This window comes from Syzygium oleosum, unplaced genomic scaffold (assembly GCF_021117445.2).
Source record: "Syzygium oleosum isolate NSW1041296 unplaced genomic scaffold, Sole_v2.1 Sole_v2.18, whole genome shotgun sequence".
Classification (NCBI taxonomy): Eukaryota; Viridiplantae; Streptophyta; class Magnoliopsida; order Myrtales; family Myrtaceae; genus Syzygium; species Syzygium oleosum.
Window position 1 is genome coordinate 6,152,315 of NW_026607502.1, and position 22,411 is coordinate 6,174,725.

Here is a 22,411-nt window from a genome sequence, read left to right on the forward strand (position 1 = left end):
AGATAATTAAATGTTATTTCTTCAAACTCTTCTATCATCTCTTCTAAGTATCTGTGATAGGGGATCAGCTTGGCATCTCGAGTTTGCCATTCACCAGTTGTTTGTAATATGATGAGCATAGAATCTCCATATACTTGCAACCTCTTTATTTTCATCGAGAAGGCTAATTGTAAGCTGAGAATACATGCTTCGTACTCAGCGACATTATTGGTGCATGGAAATACCAATTTCGCAGATACCGAATAATGTTGACCTTCTGGGGAGATTAGCATTGCCCTATTTCCTGATTCAGATAAGTTGGTTGCACCATCAAAATATATGGTCCATTTATTATCGACCAGTGTTAATATATGATCATCAAGTTGTTCTTCTTCAGGATTAGCGATATTTTGTGAATTTTCCGCAAACATGTCTGCTATTGCTCATCCTTTGACTGACTTTTATGATGAATTTCTGATATCAAATTCTGACAATAGGACTTGCCACTTTGCTAATTTCCCGACCAAGGAGGATTTCTCAAGAAGGTACTTGATCGGATCATTCTCAGTCACTAGCAAAATTTGGTGATGGAGGGTGTATTGTCTTAATCTGTGTAATACCCAAATCAACGCAATACACGTCTTTTCGACTGCCGGGTAATTCATCTCTAATATCGTGAACTTCTTGCTCAGGTAATAAATGGCTTGTTTTTTACCATCATTTGTGTCACGCCCCGAACCCCAATGGGCTCGCGACACCCCTCGATGGTCAATCATTGAACGCGACGTCCCAGGACGCGTCGCCAACCCAAACGAAACACCCAACGATAAAGGCAAGCGGAAGCGAAATTAAAACAACCCAGACAATAAAATATGACAAAGGGATAGCACAAAACAATAATTCCAAATACACAACATCAAAAGGGAATAGTGGTGGGGTATCCTACTTCGCTATACAAAAGAGGGGCACACAAAATATGGGGTAACTTGACCCGTCCTCCATCCCCGAGATACCCCGGTGTCGTCTCCAATCAATCACGGCGCAGATCTGAAAATGGTTATATAATAAGTGAGAACGAGTCTCAATAAGCAACCCCTATACCCCACATAGGCCAATGCGTACCCTGACAAGTCGTACATGCAATCTACCCGATTACATATATATAATTCACATAAATGGACTTACCTCGCCATCCAACCACATGCCCACACTGCACATTAGTCAAATCATAATAATGCAATATTAGTCAATGACACATCAAAATCATTTGAGCGCCATACACACGTACGTTCATCCAATTCAACCCAAACACATTTCACATGCGCATCCATCCAACTTTCACACGACCCGGTCAACACCCCACGTGCCGCCCTCCGATCAATCCGGCTCGTCCCGGTCAACACCCCACAGGACCTTTCAAAAACAAGCTTTCAAATGACCCGGGTCAACACCCACAGTGCCGCCCTCCGATCAATCCGGCTCGTCCCGGTCAACACCCCACGTGACCTTTCTTACTTTCACACGACCCGGTCAACACCCCCTGTGCCGCCCTCCGATCAATCCGGCTGTCCCGGTCAACACCCCACGTGACCTTTCTTACTTTCACACGACCCGGTCAACACCCCACGTCGCCCTCCGATCAATCCGGCTCGTCCCGGTCAACACCCCACGACCTTTCTTACTTTCACACGACCCGGTCAACACCCCACGTCGCCCTCCGATCAATCCGGCTCGTCCCGGTCAACACCCCAGGACCTTTCTTACTTTCACACGACCCGGTCAACACCCCACAGCTCCTTTCTCACAACCCGGGTCAACACCCCTCAGGTTGGCAGCCCTCCGATCGATCCGGGCTTTTCTCATGCACATGCACCATAATACAAAATTCACCATGCTCTTAGTCATATAAATCAATTTCAATCACCACCCTTTCACTAATGTCAATCTCGCACGCCACATCGGTCAACTCAATTCATGCTCCCCACATCGGTCCACCGACCCGACATTCATGTCGGCACATTCAATTAATCCAATTCACCCACAAGCGCCACGACAATTCTGCAGCATATTTATCTCACCAATCACTAAATTAGCCGCACAATTATCGCCACAATAATTCACCAATTAAGCACAATCGCCTAATTAGCCCACGCCTAATTAAAGTCCTAAGCCGGTACTAAACACATCCTAAACAAGTCTAAAAATACCCAAAGTACTAGGTAGGGTTTAGGAAGTTACTTACTTGGTTTTGGCCCGGAGAAAATCGGCTCGGGCCTAAATGGCCCGGTGAACAAGGCCGAACTAGGCGCGGGCATGGGTCAACGGGCGCGGTGGCCGGCCAACGCGGCACAATGGCCGGACGCGCCCGGCGCGCGGGCGCGGTGGCCGAACGGCATGCCCGGGGCGCACGCAAGTTGAACGGGAGCTGGTTGACGCAACGCCGGGCCGCATCTCTTTGTCGGGCGACGCGCCTGTTTGCTTAAGTTACTGTCTTTGGCCGGATACTGGATTGATGGCCCGGAAGCACTGTTCGACTATGTTTGGAAGACTGGCATGTCGGACGGCGAGCATAGCGACGCAGGCGAATGTGCTTGTATTCCGAGTAAGCTGCGTGATTCTTGGCTGGCTTGATGAAAGACTTTCGCCAATCTTAACTGTCTTTGGGAGGTCTCTTTAGTGCGAGGGGAGCGGGGCGAGTGGCGGGCCGAACAGGGTGATGCTAAATGGGAGTGACTTGATCTTCGGAGGGACCGAGCGATCAGGCGGCGGGCGGGCTTCGAGCCAGCGGCAGCTCGCGCGCTCGGGAGGGGAGGAAGGCGGCGTACCGTCGATACGGTGGGGCGGCGGGCGCGCGGAGGCGCTGAGGAGAGGTGGAGGTGGACCGGGAGTCGGGAGAGATAGGGACCGAATGGAAGCGTCCGGGCGGGTTGGCTCAGTCGGTCGGAGCGACGGCGGCGCGAGGCGGTCGGCGAGGTGCGGTCGGGCGGAGGAAGAAGCGAAGAAGCAAGGGTCGGGGCGTAAGAGACGTAGAAGAAGAGGAAGGGAAGAGGGAGAAAAGAAAAAGAAAAAGAAAAGAAAAGAGGAGACAGAAGGAGGAGACGTGAGCGGAAAAGAAGGGAGAGGGACGCCCGCATGCATGGGCGATGCGAGCGCGCGTATAGGGAGGAGAGAGAGAGAGAGAGAGAGAGAGAGAGAGAGAGAGAGAGAGAGAGAGAGAGAGAAAGCAATGATCGCGATCCAACGGTCACGATTCGAACCCGAAAACTATTCCACGGTCCACAAAAATCCTAATTATAATTTAGGAAAAAGGGCCAAAAGAAAATAACCCAAAACACACTACGAGGGAGGTCTACTAGTCCAAATTCGCACCCGGTCAAAAATCCACTTTCTCACTATTCCCGACAATCTCAACGCTGGCTACGATAATATTGACACCGTCCAATTTATTTCGTCCCGAACTTCCAAGAAATTCGACACCAAAGTTTGGGCTCTAAATAACGGCCAAATTCGATCGAGTGCGATTCTAGCGAAATCTCAAGATTTAAAAATAATAACCGAGGAGTGATTTCCCGGGCGAGATTTTTACTATAAGCGCACGACGAAATACCCGTTTTATAAATCCCAAAAATGGGCCAAAATTCGGAATGTCACAACTCTTCCCCTTACAAAAATTTCGTCCTCGAAATTTACAATTCAACCCAACTATTCAAACAAATGAGGGTACGGTGTCGCATCAACTCTTCGCTTTCCCACGTCGCGCCTTCGGTTCCATGGTGCTCCCAAATCACCTTGACCATCGGAAGTTTCTTGTTCCGCAAAGATTCTTTCTATTCTCGTCCTCGATCCGAATTGGCTTTTCCACATACGACACTCGTCATCCATGTCTATCTCTTCGTAGTTCAGACGTGGGTCGGGTCCGGTTCATACTTTCTTAACATTGACACGTGGAATACGTTGTGCACTTGAGACAAATTTGGTGGTAGCGAGACGATAGGCCAACGTCCCAATCCTTTCCAAAATCTCGAACGGGCCTATATACCTTGGACTTAGTTTCCCTTTCTTGCCAAACCCGATAGTCCCCTCATTAGCGAGATCTTAAGAAATACATGGTCGCCAATCTGAAATTCTAACGGCCTACGCCTTCGGTGCGTAACTTTTTCGACGACTTTGGACTGTTCTCAACCTTTCCCGGATAGCCTTTCGTTTTCACCGATTGCTGAACTAACTCGGACCCGTTATACTTCTTTTCCCCACTTCATCCCAACACAATGGTGTTCGTACGCCCGCCATATAGTGCCTCAAACGGTGCCATCCCGACACTCGCTGAAAACCGTTGTTGTAGGCAAATTCCACCAAATGTAACTGTTCTTCCCACTTGCCCCGAAAATCTAACTCACACGCTCTCGCATGTCCTTCAAAGTTTGAATCGCCCTTTCAGACCGGCCATCCGTCCGGGGATGATAGGCCGTGCTAAATCAGAATCTCGTTCCTAATGCCGCATGAAGACTTTTCCAAAAGGCGGCGTAAATTTAGGATCCCTGGCCTCAAGTGATTGTCACTGGCACTCCGTGCAGGACGGACTATTTGTCGCACGTAAATCTCGGCATACCTTTCCAAGGCGAAGTCCTTTCGTACAGTAGAAAATGTGCGACTTTGTCAATCGGTCGACTACCACCCAAATCGAATCATGACCCTTTTGACTTCTCGGTAATCCCATTACAAAGTCCATCGTGATGTGTTCCCATTTCCACTCAGGAATTTCCAATGGCTACAACATTCCACCCGGCTTACAATGTTGTGCCTTCACTTGCTGACATGTTAAACACTTGGTCACGTGCTTGGCTACGTCCACTTTCATGCCGTTCCACCAATAATTGTGTCGCAAGTTCTGATACATTTTCGTACTACCCGGGTGAATACTCGTAATTGCTACGGTGTGCTTCGACAAAATCTCTTCCTTCGTTCGTATCACTGGGTACACATAACCGTCCACGGAACTTTAGAATTCCATCCTCGGATACCTGAAAATCTGATTTCCTTTTTGTGGCATCCATACTCAAAATCTTCTGAGTCTCCGAGTCCGTCGATTGTAAAGCCTTAATCTTAGTCCGTATTTCCGGTTCAATCCTCGCCGCAAGTAGGCTCGAGACATGACTCACTTCAAACTTAAATTCTGAATCCCGAACTCCCTCCAACAGAGTCCACTCCTTGACCATCATATGCGCGATGCTCGATTTCCGACTCAGTGCATCCGCTACCTTATTAGCTTTTCCAGTGGTGATACATAATCTCGATACCGTAATCCTTAAGGAGTTCCATCCAAGGCTACTGTCTCATATTTAATTCCTTTTGGGAGAACAAGTACCTTAAACTTTGATGGTCCGTATAAATCTGAAATTTCTCCCCACACAGGTAGTGTCTCCAAATCTTAAGAGCGAAAATAATCGCGGCCAATTCCAAGTCATGCGTCGGATAGTTCTGCTCGTGTGGCTCAAACTGTCGCGATGCGTATGCCACTACTTTCCGTGTTGCATTAGCACGCATCCCAATCCTCTTAACGACGCGTCAATGTAAATCTCATATCCTCCCGGCCCGACGGGATCGTAACACCGGCGCGGTCGTCAATCTCTGTTTTAATTCTTGGAAGCTCCTTTCGCACTTATCCGTCCATTCAAACCTCATCTCCTTCTTTAGTAACCGCGTCAACGGCGTCGCTAATGCCGAAAACTTCTCCACGAAGCGTCTATAATAACCTCTAGTCCGAGGAAGCTCCGAACCCTAAGGTTCGTTGTCGGTCTCGGCCAATTCGTGACGGCTTCAATCTTTGTCGGGTCCACCGCAATTCCTTCTCCGGATATCACATGTCCTAAGAACGCCACTTGGTGAAGCTGCATTCGCACTTACCGAACTTAGCGTAGAGTGCGTGTTCCCTAAGGTCCGTAGAACCTTTTCCAAATGTACCTCGTGCTCGGCGGAACTCTTTGAATACACCGAATATCATCTATGAACACGATCACAAACTGATCTAAAAATTCCTTGAATACCCGATTCATTAAATCCTTAAAGGCTGCAGGGGCGTTCGTCAGTCCAAACGGCATTACCGTAAACTCATAGTGTCCGTACCTCGTCCTAAATGCCGACTTCGGCACGTCCTCCTTCTTGATCCTCAATTGGTGATAGCCGTCCTCGGATCGATTTTTGAAAACACCGACGCCCTTGCAACCGATCAAATAGGTCATCAATCCTTGGCAACGGATACTTATTCTTAATGGTCACCTGGTTCAATTGTCCGTAGTCAATGCACAACCTCAAGGATCCATCCTTTTTCCTCACGAACAACACCGGCGCTCCCCATGGAGACGCACTCGGCGAATAAAACCTTTATCCCATAACTCCTGCGTTTGGACCTTCAATTCCTTCAATTCCAACAGTGACATCCTATAGGGCACTTTCAAGATCGGTTCTATCCTTGGGGCTAATTCACCCACAAACTCCACTTCTCTATCAGGTGGCAATTCCGGCAATTCCTGAGGAAAGACATCAGGAAGATTATACACTTCGGCTATGTCCTCTAGCCTTGACTCCTTAACCAACGAGTTAATCACAAGATAGTTATCTTTCCACACCTCAAAGACGAGGCTTAATCCCTCCAATTTCAATCCAACAGTCTCCCAAATTAAATCACCCCGGTTCCTTACAAAATCCGAAATTTCCAAACCACACTTATCATTCCCAACCCGTCCAAGAATATCATCAATAATTCAGAAACCCGTAAACTGATTGCGCCTATTTACCATAAGATTGATTATAAGTCTTACATGACCACTCAAGCGATAACTTCAAAATCATCTTCTATTGTATCCAATACCATCTCATAACGCATTTAGACTTTCAAGGCGCATCATTCACTTCCTTCTCAGCCACAACATACACTTTTCCTTACGTCCTTAGTCGATTCCGATAAATCGCGAGGCAGCTCTCGCTTAATGTCCTACCTGCGGTCGCTGCGATTGCATTAGTAACCTAACCTATCGGTTCAACAATTTCTCACTTGGTGACCTTACTGTCCACATCCACAACATGCTCCACTTCTACCTTGGCAATAGTCATTCCTATGCCTCTTTCCACAAGACCGACATGCGGTATTGGAGTGGTAACTCGACTTCCCAAAGTCCTTTCTTACTAGAGGGACAAATCTCCGATTCTCTGTCATAGACTTCATTCCAAAGTTCCTATTGTCCCTAGCTGGCGTGTACCGCAATCCCTATACGGTAACCCTCTCATTCATATCCCTTTCAACCGTTTAAGCCTTGTCATACAGCTCATTACAATCCCTTAAGTTCATTAACATCAACGATGCGGAGGTTCGGTTTCATCCATCCCGGAACCTCCTTGTCCTATCCACACGATCATTAACTATCCTTGGTGCGTACTTAAATAACCTTACCAACTCTACCTCGTATCGATCGACTAACATTCAATTTTAGTGAAGCCGAAGAAACTCGTCATTTTCTCGTCCTCACGCGCTCTCCGAAAGTACCTCCCATTGAAGGCCTCGATAACGACACCCCCTTAGAAATATGCCCTCTCGAAATATCCCACTTTGGGGGCCCTCTTACCAATTATTTACATTTCCTTAAAGTTGATATATAGCCAGGGTCACTTTCTCCTCGCCAGTGCACCCGAATACCTCCAAAGCAATGTAGCCTCAGGGTCACCTTTACCATCGAACTTCGAGGTTTCAATTTCAAATATTTTCCAACCAACGACGCATCTATCCGATCGCATTAACTTGCCCTTGACCTTGATTCCCAACATTTCCATTAACGGCGACAATAATGGCCTCAAGATCGTGGCATTAGTAGCAACAATGTAGCATTTCGCTCCTTAGTTTGCCTTCCCATTAAAATTCCAACTCCTCGAGTGCCCTCAAAATCTCATCCCATCTGGAATCCTCTGCAACTCTAGCTTGCGGACCTACATGACCTCGACCTCGACCTCGACCTCAACCGCTTAAACTCACAATGTCACACCACTCACTTACCCGCTATAATTCCCTCGGGAATTAAAGACCTAGGCCAACTATATCGCCTAAAGCCCTAGGCGTGAATCACAACAATAATTCACTTAGCAGCAGCCAATCATCCATGACAACAAATCACAACCACAATTCACAAAAGCAAAGCAAATCACCAACATCACTCAATCACAACCAACAGGTTTCACGCACTTACCTCAAGTCCCGACGCACCTGCATTTCACATGTCATTGCATATAATCACTTAGCAATCACAATCACACGGTCTGGGGTACGCATGGCACACAAGACTCCTTAACTGACTACCCCAAAGTCATCGCTCCTTATCACTCCAGGCTTCGACCAACTTGGATCGAGCCGACCTTGCTCGATACCAAATCAACAGGATGTCACGCCCGAACCCCAATGGGCTCGCGACACCCTCGATGGTCAATCATTGAACGCGACGTCCCCAGACGCGTCGCCAACCCAAACGAAACACCCAACGATAAAGGCAAGCGAAGCGAAATTAAAACAACCGCAACAATAAAATATGACAAAGGGATAGCACAAAACAATAATTCCAAATACACAACATCAAAAGGGAATAGTGGTGGGGTATCCTACTTGCTTATACAAAAGAGGGGCACACAAAATATGGGGTAACTTGACCCGTCCTCCATCCCCGAGATACCCCGGTGTCGTCTCCAATCAATCACGGTCGCAGATCTGAAAATGGTTATATAATAACCGTGAGAACGAGTCTCAATAAGCAACCCCCTATACCCCACATAGGCCAATGCGTACCCAGACAAGTCGTACATGCAATCTACCCGATTACATATATATAATTCACATAAATGGACTTACCTCGCCATCCAACCACATGCCCACACTGCACATTAGTCAAATCATAATAATGCAATATTAGTCAATGACACATCAAAATCATTTGAGCGCCATACACACGTACGTTCATCCAATTCAACCCAAACACATTTCACATGCGCATCCATCCAACTTTCACACGACCCGGTCAACACCCCACTGTGCCGCCCTCCGATCAATCCGGCTCGTCCCGGTCAACACCCCACTGTGACCTTTCAAAAACAAGCTTTCAAATGACCCGGTCAACACCCCACGTGTCGCCCTCCGATCAATCCGGCTCGTCCCGGTCAACACCCCACGTGACCTTTCTTACTTTCACACGACCCGGTCAACACCCCAGTGTCGCCCTCCGATCAATCCGGACTCGTCCCGGTCAACACCCACGTGACCTTTCTTACTTTCACACGACCCGGTCAACACCCCAGTGTCGCCCTCCGATCAATCCGGCTCGTCCCGGTCAACACCCCAGGGACCTTTCTTACTTTCACACGACCCGGTCAACACTCCTACGGTCGCCCTCCGATCAATCCGGCTCTGTCCCGGTCAACACCCCACGGACCTTTCTTACTTTCACACGACCCGGTCAACACCCCACGGTCCTTTCTCACAACCCGGTCAACACCTCGGTTGGCAGCCCTCCGATCGATCCGGCTTTTCATGCACATGCACCATAATACAAAATTCACCATGCTCTTAGTCATATAAATCAATTTCAATCACCACCCTTTCACTAATGTCAATCTCGCACGCCACATCGCCAACTCAATTCATGCTCCCCACATCGGTCCACTGACCCGACATTCATGTCGGCACATTCAATTAATCCAATTCACCCACAAGCGCCACGACAATTCAGTCAGGCATATTTATCTCAGTCAATCACTAAATTAGCCGCACAATTATCGCCACAATAATTCACCAATTAAGCACAATCAGTCTAATTAGCCCACGCCTAATTAAAGTCCTAAGCCGGTACTAAACACATCCTAAACAAGTCTAAAAATACCCAAAGTACTAGGTAGGGTTTAGGAAGTTACTTACTTGGTTTTGGCCCGGAGAAAATCGGCTCGGGCCTAAAATGGCCCGGTGAACAGTGCCGAACCAGGCGCGGGCATGGGTCAACGGAGCGCGGTGGCCGGCCAACGCGGCACAATGGCCGGACGGCGCGCCAGCGCGCGGCGCGGTGGCCGAACGGCATGCCCGGGGCGCACGGCAAGTTGAACGGGCGAGGTGCTCGGGCCGAACGGCAAGGCGCCGGCCACGGCGGCGCGCGCCTGGTTGGACGGGCGGGCGACGCTTTCCCTGACGGCACGGCGCCGGGCAAGCTCGGCTGCCACGGGACGCGACGGCGAGCGCGAAGCCTGAGCAGTCGCCAGACACGCTCGGCCGGTGAGCGCAGCTTCGGGGCCGGTGGTTGGCTTGCAAGCAGTGGGCTAGGCCAGGACGACGGTTGACGGCGACGGAGGCGAGCTACGGCGGCAGCAAGCTGGTTTGCTGGCTGGGGCGAGCTTGCAATGGCCGGCCTGCGAGCTGGCTAGCTGGCCGGCGAGCTGACCACCTGGCCATTTGGCCGGGCTGGCTGGGCCGGCGAGGCGACACGACGGCGGCAACGGAGACCGTAGGGGAGAGGAAGAAAGCAAAGGGAGCTGGGCGAGAGGGGGCGAGCGCTGGGGCCGGGGGGCCGAACCGCTGGGCGGCGACAACGACACTCAAAGGCCGGGGATTTTCCTGTGGAGCCTACTGACGACCGGACGGCGGCCGGGACTTGCCGAACGCGGCGGCAAGCGGCGGCGAGCCGAGCTCGCGCGCTCGGGGGGGAGGAAGGCGCTGTCAAAGTGAGCCGCGGCGACGCGGCGGCTCGACGACGGCGAGAGGAGACGGGCGGCGACGGCGACTCCGCGTGGGGGGCGGCTGTGGGCGGAGGCGGGTGGCGGCCGAGCAGCCGGGTCATGGAGGCGGGGAGGAGTCAGTGGGGAGGTGGACGGGAGTCGGGAGAGAGAGGGGAGCGACCGGTGCGACGGGCGACCGACAGACCGACCGGGCCGGCAAGGTACAAGCAGTTTCAGCTCGGCTGGAGCGATCACTGCATGCAAGGCCGAAAGGCGTTGCATGAGGTGCGGTCGGGCGGAGGAAGAAGCGATGGCAAGGGGGGGGCGAAGAGACGAAGAAGAAGAGGAAGGGAAGAGGGAGAAAAGAAAAAGAAAAAGAAAAGAAAAGAGAGAGAGAAGGAGGAGACGTGAGCGGAAAAGAAGGGAGAGGGACGCTCGCATGCATGGGCGTATCAGCGGGCAGTAAGGAGAGAGAGAGAGAGAGAGAGAGAGAGAGAGAGAGAGAGAGAGAGAGAGAGAGAGAGAGAGAGAAAGCAATGATCGCGATCCAACGGTCACGATTCGAACCCGAAAACTATTCCACGGTCCACAAAAATCCTAATTATAATTTAGGAAAAAGGGCCAAAAGAAAATAACCCAAAACACACTACGAGGGAGGTCTACTAGTCCAAATTCGCACCCGGTCAAAAATCCACTTTCTCACTATTCCTGACAATCTCAACGCTGGCTACGATAATATTGACACCGTCCAATTTATTTCGTCCCGGAACTTCCAAGAAATTCGACACCAAAGTTTGGGCTCTAAATAACGGCCAAATTCGATCGAGTGCGATTCTAGCGAAATCTCAAGATTTAAAAATAATAACCGGGAGTGATCAGTTCCCGGGCGAGATTTTTACTATAAGCGCACTGACGAAATACCCGTTTTATAAATCCCAAAAATGGGCCAAAATTCGGAATGTCACAATTTGGTCTTCTTTAGATAAGCACAACTCCTAACAACTCATGGTGAATTGTCAAGTACAGGATCAACGGGATTCCAGGGACTGGGGGTACCAGCACTGGTAGGCATACCAGATATTCTTTGATCTTGTCAAAGGCTTGTTGACATTCTGCATCCCACTTCACTTTGGCATTTTTCTTCAACAATTTGAAGAATGGTTTAGCAGTTTCACAAAGTTGATAAATGAAACGGGCAACGTAGTTCAATCGCCCCAATAGACTTCTCATTTCTTTTACCGTAGAAGGAGTCTTTAAGTCGTATATTGCCTTGATCTTGGAGGGATCTATTTCGATGCCTCTGGTACTGACCACAAATCCTAGCAGTTTACCAGATTTTGCCCTAAATATACATTTATTGGGGTTTAGTCGCAACTTGTATTTTCTGAGTCTTTCAAACAACTTGCGAAGCACTTCAACATGATCTTCTCCTTGTTTGGATTTTGCGATCATGTCATCCACATATACTTCGATTTCTTTATGCATCATATCGTGGAACAAAGTTACTATTGCTCTTTGATATGTGGCACCGGCATTTTTCAAATCGAAAGGCATCACCTTGTAACAAAATGTGCCCCATGGTGTTATGAAGGATGTCTTCACCTTATCCTCCTTCTTCATGAGGATTTGATTATATCATGAGAAACCATCCATGAATGAAAATATTTCGAACCCAGCAGTGCTATCCACTAATACATCGATATGTGAAAGCGGGAAGTCATCTTTAGGGCTTGCTTTATTTAGGTCGCGATAATCAACGCAAACCCGTACCTGACCATCTTTCTTCATTACGGGTACTATGTTGGCAACCTATTATAGATATGGTACCACTTCGATGAAACCGACTTTGAGCAATTTCATAACTTCGTCTTCTATCTTCTTTGTCAATTCCGGCTTTGTTTGCTTAAGTTTTTACTTCTTTGGAGGAATACTTGGATTGATTGGCAAAGCATGTTCAACTATGTTTGGATCAAGACATGGCATGTCAGCATAGGACCATGCGAATATATCTTGATATTCTCCGAGTAACTCGATGATTCTTTCTGTTTCTGTTGATGAAAGACTTTCTCCAATCTTAACTTCTTTGGGGTTCTCTTTATCACCCAGATTAACAGTGATTGTCTTTTATAATGTGAGTGACTTTGATTCTTCATGACGAGTCCATTCATTTCTGACCCATTCTTTACCCTCGTTATCTTCTTCGATATCACAGGTGATCTCTTTGAAAAAATTTGGGCCACATAATAACCTATTATGGATATGCGAATGCTCATGCCTGACATGCAACAAATATGGTTAGTAATTGCATACAAAGTATAACGATGCATGTAGTTTCATGAAAAGCCTTTTGGAAATTCATTTTGAAGTCCATTTTGAAATAATAGAATGACAGAGCTAGTCCTCATATCATCATACTTCCTTACTCTTAAAAATCATTGTAGCAATGAGGAGCAATATAGAAACCCAAAGCCTCAAGCCTCACGAATGAGGACTATGTTCATCATAGGTTTGGTTTCGTTTCTATATGTCCTTAACAAAACATTTGAACACCTTTATTGAATTGAAAGACGTGATTACATCTACATCAACAGGAATGAAAATTGCAGCTGAATTGAAATTGCAAATAAAATCAACAAGAAATTTAAAACTGTAAAATCAATAGTGCAATGGAAAAGACAAGCAAAAGTTTGAGAAAATCTTCCTACTCTAGTGCGTAAGTATCTTTTGTTTCGGTTATGATGATGTTGATAGTATTCTCTTTGAATAAATCAGGTAGAACAGCTTCTTCCTCTGCACGTAAGTCTTCTTCTTGAAGTAGCTTGGAAGGTCTAGGAAAGGTTTCCTTGATATGAATATGATGATAGGGAAGCTCTTTAACTTTACCCTTCCATATTGATGGGTTAATGGTATAATCACCTTGGCTTCTATAGCCTCCATGATTCTTTCAACCTCGGCCTTCATGGTGATCTTTAGAGTTATCTGAAATATAACCCACTCCGTGTTTCATCTTCGTGGCAAATGGAGTGATAGGTTCCTTGATTCATTAAGATTTCAACCCAAGACCATTACCGGTAGTAAATCCATACTGGCAAAAGAATGGTACCGGAGGATGATGTTGAGAATTCTGGGGACTTTATGATGCTACCGGTGGGAATTTATACCGTTGAGATCATCTCAAAAGAATGGTAACTCGGTTCTTCTTTTACTTCGGGTTCAACATACGGTATTGCACTCTCTTTATAAGTGGTGAAATCCATCTCTCCATGTACGGTGATCATCTTGTCATTAATGACGAACCTAACCTTCTGATGAAGACTTGAAGGAATGGCACCAGCCATATGAATCCAAGGTTTTCCGAATAATATGTTGAAAGTCCTCATAATATCCACCACTTGGAAGTCAATCAGGAAAGTCACATGGCCTATGTTTACTTCGAGCTCGATATCACTAATAACGTCTTTTTTCATTCCGTCAAACGAGCGCACAGTTACCTTAGAAGGTTTGATGAACTCTTTGCTAATCCCCAGGCGATGTAGTGTGGTTAGCGGACACAAATTAAGTGCGGAACTATTATCAATCAGCACATGTGATACTTCTTTACCCCGGCATTTGACAGCAATATATAGGGCTTTATTATGGGACTGCCCATCGATTGGGAAATCTTCATCAGAGAAGGCGATTTGATCTTTCAGAAGAATAGCGCCAACATAGTCCTCCAATTGCACTTCGTTAATTGTCTCCAGGACGTGCACTTCATTGAGATGCTTCATGAGCACCATTTTGTGGCTTTTTGAGGTTTTGAAAAGATCCAATAGAGAAATTTATGCCGGCATCTTTCTTAGCTGTTTAATTACCTCAAATTCGCTTGTCTTCATGACTGAAAGTAATTGCTTGACATCTTCTTTGGTAACTCCTTTCTTTTCATGTTCACTTTCTTTTGGGACATAGCATCTCCCCGATCTGGTTATAGCATCAACTTCTCTAGGTGTGTAATCCCAGGGTACGCGCCTAGTATCAAACTTTTCCTTTGGAGGGAGTGATAATCACAGGCTGTGTTTCTTCTTCTTCGATCTTTAATTGATCAATTGGCAGTTGAATAGTGATTGGTTCGACAAGACCTCCTTCCTCTTTATATTTATGTCACGCCCCGCACCCTATGGTGCGCGACAACCCCTACTCCGGTCGATTTCAGTGCGACGTCCTAGGACGCGTCGCCGACCCAAAACCCAAAATAGAGAACAAGGCACATGCGGAAGCAAACAAACACCCGTATAAATTAAAACCACATGACCAAGGATAGCGATAAATACAATAAATACAACTTACATTAATAACAGAGATTTACAATATCCATTGATCAACATATACACCAGCCAAAAATGGGTCAACAGCCACTAACATCAAAAAGGGTATGTGGCTCGGGCGGTCAAAAGCTAACTAAGAAAGGCTCTAGTCAAAAAGTGTCGGCCCTATCTAACTATGGTCAGACTAAACCCTAGGGCAACTAGTCCGAGTCGGATCCCGAGGACTCGGATTAGTCATCAGACGACTCGGACTCAGAATCCATCGAGTCTGGCTCCGACTCGGCCTCCACTGACTCCACCCCGGAATCATCCTCCGGCTCAAGCTCCTGCTTCATAGGCTCCAGCTCCGACTCCGCCTCAGAATCGGACTCCCACTCCATCGGATCTTCTCTTTCCTCGGACTCGGTATCCATGCTGATAATAATTGGCTGGGGGTCGGAATCTTTGGACACGGCTTTGGGGCTTACCACCTCCCCGTCTGCTGTCTACGGATCCTACTGGCCTAACGCGTCGAACGGGACATCGAAGGTCCTGAGGGGTCCGTGGGTACCGAACTAGTCCCGGAAGCACCAAGCGAGATAAGGATGGGCCTGGAGCTGTGGCCCGCCCTCATCGACCCAAATAATATTATAATACCTAACATAAGTCTTCCCGTTCCTTACGGGGTGCTCATTCACCGACCGCTCTATGCGGTACGGGATCCCAAAACGAAGTGGTGCTTCTGTCATCTCAAGGTTGGGGGTCTGAAAAGATGGGGTTTAAACAACAATGAGAATAAATCTCAGCGAGTAGGCCCCCTAAACCTAAACTAGGCTAACATGCACCTCCTGACAAGCACTAATCAACACATAATCCACAATATAAATGACTTAGGCCCTCGGGCCCAAATCCAATACTTAATTGACCCTGCAGGTTATGCACATGATAATCGCAATAATAACACAGAACCCAACCATGGCACATACACAACATCACTTGGCCACAACGCATGTCATGCACATGCTCATGCTCATACTTGTGCTTATGCTCAAACTCGTACTCATGCTCATCGATGCACTCTTGCACACTTGCACACTTGCCAATTTCTCAAATCTCTTCCGACCCGCGTAAAACGCATCAGGTCATCATTTCGATCGATCTCCGGCCCGCATAAAACGCATCAGGCTCATGACACAACCTGCGTAAAAAGCATCAGGTTGGCCATTTTCCGGTAGTCCGGGCATTGTCCCGCGTAACACGCCTCAAGACGGGTTCAATACCCCGCGTAAAACGCATCAGGGCTTTATGTGATCACACGTACACAACCACCAATTATTATCTGAACCCCGCGTAAAACGCATCAGGGATTTTAGGTGATCACATGCTCATGCCAATCGTGCACACACACTTGATGCACATGTTATGCCAATGCTCGATATGCACATTCATGGCCATAACATCCAATGCTCGGGCATTCATAAAATTCACATTGGGCACTCAACTTCACTTAGCCACATGCTCAAGTAATGCCACAACATGCTCAATTCACATCTTGACATGCCCAAGGAACCCATTAATTCAAAACAGCCACAACACATAATTGGCACACGAAAACACGCAATTTAGCCATTACAAATTGCACAAGTCCATGGCCCACATGCCTCTCATCATTCGGCCACATCAAGCACTCAACATGGCATCACAATATTAATCACAAACTAAGCACAAATCAGCCACTACATAGGCTAACCAAGGCACACTCGGCAATTTCACAATTAATCCTCAATTTCGCCGAAAAAGGCCCGATAAATTCCACTATGGCCAGCCACTAATCAGTCCACCCTAGGCCACTAAACAACTTCCAAATCAGCACATTAAACCTCCAAAATCACCACAAGATCAGCCACTACACGGCCCACACAATTGCACCCATTTTAGTCCACATAATCGCCTGAATCAAATCCACAATGAACAGCCAACAATCAGCCCATTCTAGACCACCAAGTCACATTTAAATCATCACATTAGGCTGCCAAATTCACCACATAATCAGCCTTAGTCAGCTGCCAACATTTAACCCCTAAAACACCCTAATTTAACCCCTAAACTTATCTAGAAGTGTACAATAGCCTAATTAGGGTTTAGGGTTTGTACTCACCAAACTTCCTAAGCTCCAAGGGGTGTCGGTCAAGGGGGAAAACAGGTTGGATGGGCGGCGTCTCGTGGCGGAACAAGCGGCGGCGCCTACGGCCCTCACGGCGGCGTGCGTCGGCAGGCGCAGGCTGATGGCGTCCCGGCTGATCACGGCGGCAAAAAGGGGGCGCTGATGATGGTGGTGATGCGGTGAAATGGTGAGGAACAAGGGCTGAGGGTGGCGCAAGGTGGTGAGGCGTGAGTGGCGGCGCGTGGCCGGCGGCAGTGGCACATGGGCGGCGGCAGTGGCACACGGGCGGCGGCGCACGTACAGCCAAGGCGGGGGTTGATGGTGAGGCCGAAGTGGGAAGAGAGGGAGAGAGAGAAGGAGGGACAGTCGGTGGGGATGGTGTGGCGAGGTGGTGGTGTGGACGGCGGCGTGGCTGGCGGATTCCAGCGAGCGGCGGCCGCGGTGCTCCGGCGGGCTGCTCCACGAGAGAGAGAGAGAGAGAGAGAGAGAGAGAGAGAGAGAGAGAGAGAGAGAGAGACGAAGGGGAGAGTGAAATGGAGAAGGGAGTGGCCGGTGATGGTGAGAGAATGAGAGGAGAGAGAGATTGAGAGAGAGTTTTAGCAAAATGGTGAGTAGGGTGGTTGAACAAACCCACTATAAATGACAACTTGTCCACAATTCAAGGGCTAGGATTAATCAAGACTAAAATATCTAGGGGCAAATTGGTCCATAATTTTCTGTACAAATGGGGGCTAATTAGTCCAATTTAAATTCCAAAATTCGGAATTAAGGCTTAAGGTCCAAGGGCAAAACGGTAATTTTCCGATCTCGGGCCGAAATTTCATTTTTCGACCATACCGATCCCAAATATGATTGGCCACACTAATACGACGTCCTTGCAAAATAGTCATGTACGTTCGTGAAATTCGACACTCAAGTCCAGATTCAATTCCACGATCAGTTCCGTTCAAATTCAATTTTAGCGTTTCTCACTAACGGGCGGCTGTTTCGAGGGTTACACGTATTGACCTAGGGTTACTCGAGTCGTAACGGCCACAATTTCCAAAAGAACGCGAGGATTTATCGCTAGTTCCGGAAATCGTGATCGTTCGGAATAAGTTTGGGATTGTTCGCCACGCATACTCTCGGTCGTACAGAATCACCCGCGATCCGATCGTACGTCGTTGGCCAAACCAAATCCGTCACTCTCCTTGGATCGGCCCACATTAACACAAAATATTCCCTCGTCGTTTCTCGGAATCGGGCTCGATTCATGGTCGAGTTCTTGGGTCCAGTACCGTTTTTCTAGTTAGCCATTCCCTATTGGTCAGTATCCCGAGAATGATCAGTTCCGGATGAGACTTACTAAAATAAAATGAGAAATAAACATCTATTTCATTAACCACGAAAGTGAGTCGAATTTAGGATGTTACAATTTATTCACCTCATCAAGTTTAATAAAAAATGGTGTGATCATGGACACCATGCTTCTATCGGCTTCGTTAACATCCATTCCACCCCAGCCAAAAGATGTGATTATTTCATTCTTGAATACCCATGGAGGAGGTGTATATTTGACACGGTAATTGTACCGGTCACTATCTTGACCCAGGAAATCAACAACTACATCTTGTCTCTGCGTTTTGCGAACAAATCGCCTATCACTTTGGCAAGTCTTTTTCTTCTTTTTCTCCTCAAGATTTAGTTGGCTGATTGGGACTTCGTCCATGCCACCCCACCCATCAGGCACAATAACTTCATTCTTGAACGCCCATGGTGGTGGTGTATATTTGACACGGTAATTGTATCTACCACTATCTTGACCGAGTAAGTCCACGGTTTCGCCTTTGTTGAGTGATTCCTGGGTGAAATGCCTTTCACCTTATCGAACTTTTCTTTCTCTTTTTCATCCTCATCCATTTCAACTTGGAGCATTTCTTCTTTATACGGAGTTTTCTCCTCAGGGCCAATTTCGTCGTCCATACCATCCTAGCCATTAGGCACAATTACTTCATTCTTGAATACACATGGCGGTGGGGTGTATTTCATTTGAAAGTTATATTTTCCGGAATCTTCTCCCAATTTGTCTACAATTTCGCTTTTTAAGAGTGCTTCTCGACGAATGCGGGCATCCCCTAATCGAGAAGCTTTTATCTTGGCTTCATATTCATCTTCATCATCAAACCCCATCATTGCTTCTTCATTCCTAATCATGTTTATCGTGTTGTACTCAGGAAGAGGATTCTGATGTACATTTGGTTTAGGCTCTTGGAAGTTTAATATCTTCTTGTTGATGAGCTGTTGAACCTTATATTTTAGAGTGGGACAATTATCCGTGTCATGTCCCCTTTCTTCCATGTGATATGTATAAGCTTTTGATTCATTGTACTAAGGAAATCTTGCAGGATTATCCCTTGGTACCTCTTTGGCCACCAAATGCTTTTCTAGAAGCATTGGCAATAACTTCGATAGAGCTCGGGGCAACGGTGTGTATTACCTCATGGGCCTTTTCTTGGGCTCGAACTGTCTCGGGTTTTTACAAGCGATGTTAGATTGCTTTGGAAATGGTGTTTGCTGAGTGTTTGGGCTAGACACCATAGCCACTTCACGAATGGGTTCTTTGTCCTTTCTCCCAGGGTAACGCCTCCGTGTTGTTGCTTCTTGAGCTTTCTTCTCTTTCAAGCCCTATTCAATTCTCTCATCAACTTTTACCAGAATCGTAAATGTTTGACAACCTGACACATGGAGCTTATCATAGTACTCAATTGACAATGATTGAGCTCATCTTCACTTATGGTAGGCTTTACTTGTGAGGCAACAGCTTTCCATCTCTAGGCATAAGCTCTAAACCCTTTATTCTTCCGTTTCTCGGTTTTGATGAGATCTTCTCTAGTTGGAAGTACTTCAACGTTAAACTTGTATTAGCGAAGAAATTCTCCCACCAAATGGTCCCATTCAGTGAAGTCTTCTATGACAAGGGCGGTGTGCCATGCGAGGGCCGCTTCTCTCAAACTGTCTTGAAACATGCTAATAAGAAGTGGCGCGTTATTTGAATACCTCACCATCTTACGGAGATAATACTTCAGATGGCTTTTGGGACAGCCTGTTACGTCATACTTGCTCCCGAACTCTGGTTCTTTATAATTCTCTGGAACAACCACTTTCGCATATGGTGAGAACTTGTCAAACCTTTGAAGTTCATATCCTTGACTTGCTAGGCATTCCTCGATCTTGGCCAATCTTTTGGCTTCTTCCTCATCCTTTACTCTTGATGTTTTCTTGGCCTGATCATCCTCTTCCAAATTTACTACCTCAGGCGTAGTTTTCGGAGGATTTTCTTGAACTGGTTTTTTTATTTCTAACCGGTTCTTCAATTGGTGTTTCAGTAGTGTTTGAAGTTCCTGCATTTGGAATAGTGGGATAGGATCCTCGAGATGCAATGATGAAAGCCTTCATTACTGCCATCATGGCAGCCATTTGGGTTATTTGATTTTCATCTTTGGCTAGTCGAGTACGAGTTTCCTCTTTTGCCATTTTTATTTGTAAGCGAGTTCGGGGTCTTTTACCTTCCGTTGTCAGACAACCTGTTTCATAAAAAGACCCATTGCTAGCACAGTGAAAGAATCATGAAACCCTACATTCTTTCAATTGTATGATTTCTTATGATTAACAAGGATAAGAGCCTTTATGCAAGCCTTAGCCTTGCATAGAATTTCTTATCAATATTCTTCTCAAGCGATCATACAATTCAAAGAATCGTAATCCATGGTGATTTTTTCAAAATGTACTTTGAAACTTCATCAAGCAATTGTTTCAATTTTGAAAATTCATATTACAGTGCTTTACATCAAAATAGGGGAACACTAGCTTAAACAAGTCTAGGCTTCTTGCTAGCTAAGGTAGCTTCAGACTCTTCATATTCCTTGACTTGTGTCTCCCATTTTTTCACATCGATTACTCGGGATGACTTGTATGTCTAATTTCCCCATTTTGATCTAAAGCATGCAAAATAAATTCATTATTATTCACCATGGATTACCGAATAATTTTAATGCCTCCATTTCAATCATATGTCCTTTTGAGGTAAAATGGAGGTAAAGTACACTTGCATACCTAGAAAGTAATGCAAATGTCACTTTAAATCCGTTTAGGCCTTAAAGAGCATATACTTGAAATCAGGGATGAATTCAATGTTTGATGTAAATGCCCATTTTGTCATACTCCATTTAGACCATAAAGTCCTAAACTATGGTTTACAACTTTGAATACATCGAAATGAACGGATAAACACTTGAATTACATAAAAAAATCCGCCATGGACCTATACATTTCATCTAAAAATGAAACAATAGTCATAATGGAGTAAGACACCCTAATCATTCATTCTAATACGAAAGGGCATTTGACCAATCATTGATTGTCATTTAGGCATTTTTTTTGAAAATGTGCCAACTAACTTGCATAGTTGTAAAAGAAGGAAATGGAACGATACTTGCTTACCATAATGTTTTTGTTTGGTTTTAGGTATACCAATCGCAAAGACAAGTGAATGCAACCGGTGAGGTTTTGATGCTTAAAAGGGTAAGGTATTCTAAAGGCTCAAGGTCACCACTTTAATGGACAAGGGATTCCATTCCAATAGGCAATTAGCCTAAAGTAAAGGAATATTATTCCATCTTGGTGATCGGTATTGCATTTAAACGATCCCATGAGCAATCGGCTCACATTTTCGCCCAAACACATACATCCTAAGAGCAATCCTAAATGTAGCCGGGGTTGGGTCATGGGTGGTGTGTGCTAATGGTGTAGTGCTAAAGCAATTTAAAGGCACGCATAGCAATTAATAACCAAACAGCACTTCTAAAATAATCATTTCACATTCATTCCCAACACCATCCTGCAAAACAAAGATTGCAAAACCATTTAACACAATCATTAGCGGGACGTACCTGGGATCCTTGAGAGCATAAAACACAGGCGTATCGTTCTATTTAGACTTAAGTCCACTTAGAAAAGATAACTCCCCAGTGGAGTCGCCAAGCCTGTCGTGCTGCGCCTTTTTTGGACTTTCAGGGGTTGTGCGCGAAGGAGATATTTCCATGCAAGGGTCTCTCCCAGACCATACCTCACGTAACAGCGGATGGTAATTTCGCATTTAGTCTAAGTTTTCGATTTTGGAGTCGCCACTAGTCATTATTGGTAGGTTGACTAGAAACCTAATTAGGGTATGGGAGAAATACCAAGATTCTACGAATAAGAGATTCTGAATACG